General features: G+C 31.6%; 1 non-coding gene across 1 annotated transcript; it reads left to right on the top strand.

Moving 5' to 3' along the window:
• Positions 1-540: 540 nt before the first annotated feature.
• LOC115031146 lies at positions 541-647 on the top strand. The gene has a single exon (XR_003836771.1). It is a non-coding gene; the product is annotated as a U6 spliceosomal RNA (small nuclear RNA).
• The last annotated feature ends 3,459 nt before the right edge of the window (positions 648-4,106 follow it).

The raw sequence follows: 4,106 nt of genomic DNA on the forward strand, positions 1-4,106 counted from the left end.
ATTCTGAATTTTACCAAGCTAGTTTACTGATAAATGTGACAGAAAGAAATTAAAAACAATTATTAAATTATTTGAATATGAATTTAGACATTTTCACCAACTTTATTAATTTTTAGGAAAGTTGAAATCGACATAATTGATTCCCAAACCAATGAAATGTTAAATCTGTTATGACAATATTTATACAAATGATGTATGAACTCTGAAATGTAGACATACAAGTGAGGCTTATGCAAATAATAAAAAAATTAATTATGCTGATTGCAATCACGATATTTTATAGCATATAAAATGTTATTATATGAGGAAATTTGTCATTTCCTAAAACACAAGAAAATAAGACTGATTTAACTTATTAATCTATCTTATAAATCCTAAATTTAATTTTACCTAATTAAACTGAACATTAAGTGGCTAAGACTCTAAGATAACTTTGAAAAAATGGGATGAATTCATATCAGATACTTATTAATATAATTTATCATAGAAATATGTATCAGAAGAAAAAAGTGTAACATTATTACATCTAAAAACAAAGACCTGCTTACTTCAGCAGCATATACACTAAAATTTAAACAATACAGAGAAGGTTTGTGTGGCTGCTGCACAAGGTTGACACATGAATTTGGAATGTACTCCATATTTTTATGAAGAGAAGTTCGCACACACACACACACACAAATGTGTGCTAGGAAAGCAATATGTGCATAGCACTATATGCCTTTATAAAGAAATTAGAATAGTGGGAGTTGAGAGAGGAAATTATGGTCTGGATGTAATATGTGAGAGAAGAGTAAATTAATAAAAAAGAAAAGACAATATTAAAAAGGCATTTTTATTATTTAAGATAGTTTTTGATAGATTAATACATTCATATAAAACATTCTTGTTACTATTTTTCTCTTTGCTCTTATAAATGTACCACACCTATCAATTCTAGCAAATAGAGTAATATTTTTTTTTATGGACAGACTAGTTTAATTAGGATCATTTCAAGTCCACTGGATGGAAATGTTATTCATAGGATGCTGTTGAGATGACCAGTGGTTACATATAGGAAGCCATGACTTCCCTTTTAATGAATGGATTAATAGGAAGTATTTAACATTGATGGGAAGGTTGCCTTGAAGACCTCTTCCATCTATTAATCACTTTTGGCAGACATCTCCTTGTACAGACCCAGGTTAGGCATCTATAACTAATGAGTGATAATTATTAATATAACACACTGTATTGTTAAGAGCTAACATTTCACAACCTTTCTCAATGTCTTTAGGTTCCAAAATTCTTTTAGCCCCTTCTTCCATAACACTCCCTGAACATTGGAAAGGACAGAGTGTATTTGATTTTTTAGGATCTTGCGCAGCTAGGAGTTTCTGCACTCACCAGAGTTCGCTAAATACAGCACCCACCCTTTTTAAAAATAAGTCTGAGAAAGTTTTTAAACATAAACACATAGGAAGAAAAACAATACTAGACAATCATAGCTCCTGAGAGCTCGCAGGAACTAAACCACCAACCAAAAAGTACACACGGAGGGACCCATGGGTCCAGTCGCATATGTAGCAGAGGATGGCCTTGTTCGGACATCAATGGGAGGAGAGGCACTTGGTCCTGGGAAGGTTTGATGCCCCATTGTAGGGGAATGCAAGAGCAGGGAGGCAGGAGTGGATGTGTGAGTGCACGGGAACACCCTCATAGAAGTAGTATTGGATGGGATGGATTTTTTTGCGGGGGGGGGGGACGGTGTGGTGGGGAACCTGGATAGGGAATAACATTTGAAATCTAAATAAAATATCCAATAAAAACATATTTGCTTAAGATATTTCTGAACAATGAATCTTTATTGATCAATCAAAAACCAATTAGGGGAAGGACCCTCAGTGTTTGGGCATGTAGATTCCTATATGATACTGTGAAATATAGCTGATGAGGGTGGGGCATCTTTCAGTTCAGTTCCAACCTATTTTTCATCACCATGAAACAAAGATGTGTGTGTGTGTTTACACTGAGATTTTAAAATTTAAATGCCCCCCAACAATTAAAGATCCTGTAATTTACCTTGGTTGTGTTATAAAAAGGTCCCGATTACAATTATTACTTGAGTTATTTAAAAATTGTAGGAATATTTATAAAATATATAACACTAATAATTTCATCTTCAAAAACATAAGAAAAAAATCCTGTAATCTTGTAATAATTATCCTCTGTAATTGTATCTTCTGATAATAAAATCAATTATCTCTCAAAATATTAAAATCCATGCACATAGAGAACTTAAGTTGAATGAATATGAGCAGATTGTTCAGTAACATGAGAAAGTATGCAGATGTGGCTAACAAAATAGTTAATTGTGCAAAAGCTCTTGCCACAAAACCTGATGGGTAACCTGTACTGTCTTCTGGGACTGGTGTGATGGAAGGAGAGTAAGTGATTTGTGAAAGTTGTTTTCTAACAATTCATGCTCATTAGCACATATGCGGCCACACACAAATACTAAATAAATAAGCTAATAGATGAATGTAACATTTATTAAGTCAGTAAACTGTTATTCTTTTATACTAGTATGGTAAATATGTGACAAGGTAAAATATCTTAAAGATTTTGTTTTATTCATGTTGAAATAGAGAATCATATCCACATATGTATTTCTGCAGAGAATTAGAATGAAAATGAGAAGATAATAGGGATATTTAAGACTGGCTACAGACATTTCATCGATTATTTATATATATAAAACAAAGCTACATATAGCTTATTTTTTTCTCTGCTTAGGGACTTACTTGTACAGCTGAAAACACTACCTTAAAGGCATTTCGATATTGCCTGGCCAAAAGAATGTCTGATACTTTTATTCTTTCAAGTCTACATTGTGTTATGTTTGTCCTTTTTCTCCTTTATGTTTACTGCTATTATAAAAAATTGTCCCAGATTCTAGAAAACAAATATTGTTTTCTTTCCAAATCCAGTGGACTCATCTTTCCACTGTTCAATTTCTATGGTCATTTTCTCTACTTTCTTGAGCCCTTGAAAAGAGAATACTGGATGGCTTAAACATTGTGTGAGTGACTATTAGATAAAGGAATATAATAAATCCCATGTATCACAGTACATCTAAGCCCTTTCTTATTGATTTATTTGAAATTATAGCACTATATTTACACAAAACAAAGATAAAAGATAGTATATATGGATATGGGTATAGAATAGGTTGCATTGGATTTGAGAAACCAGAATATAAAGAACATAGAGATGGCTCCATGTATGAAAATTCAATCATGAGAGTCTGGATTCAGATCCCCAGCAGCTACATATTAAGTCAGGCATGGTGGCTTATAAATCAGTAGTCCTGTGTGGAACAAATACAGATATTACAGACTCACTTCCAGCTAAACTTAATGAATGAACTGCAACTGCATTGAATGAGAGACTGTGTCTCACAAAAATATAAGAAATAAATAAGGTAAAAGAGATACAAAGAAAGACAATATCAGTCTTTGACCTTCATGTATGGATACATGTTTTTATACATATGAGCATGTGTGAGAACATACATATACAGAATACATGCATAGAATTAGAATGCAATACAATAGGTTTGTTTTTGTTTTTCCACATACAAAGAAAGAAGACCTGGATTCATAACTGTTCCCAAAAATCAATAATAATGTGCATAAATTATATATGTTACTTAATTTTATTGGGGTCATGTGGGATTTTGCATAATTTTCATATTTTTATTACTAAATTCTCAAGAAGAAACAACACAGTTTTGAAAAATGAAAGCCAATACCACACAACTTCCCATGGTGTTATATAGCTTAAAATATTTGTAAAGAAAAACAAAAAAAATCAAGTTTTATATTGCTTAGAAATAGAAAGCCCAATGGGGCCCAGACATACTTATATAGGGTTAAGTTGTATTACAAACATGTCTTTTGGAGTGTTTTATTTTAGATCTTCAGGAATGTCCCACCTGCCTCTATCATAAGTAATAGTAGGATATTAATTCAAAACCAATCTCATTTTTATTGTTTGAAAATTTTATATATATATATATATATATGTATATATATATATATATATATATATATATATATATATAT

The sequence above is a fragment of the Mus caroli genome, chromosome 5 (assembly GCF_900094665.2).
Source record: "Mus caroli chromosome 5, CAROLI_EIJ_v1.1, whole genome shotgun sequence".
Taxonomy (NCBI): domain Eukaryota; kingdom Metazoa; phylum Chordata; class Mammalia; order Rodentia; family Muridae; genus Mus; species Mus caroli.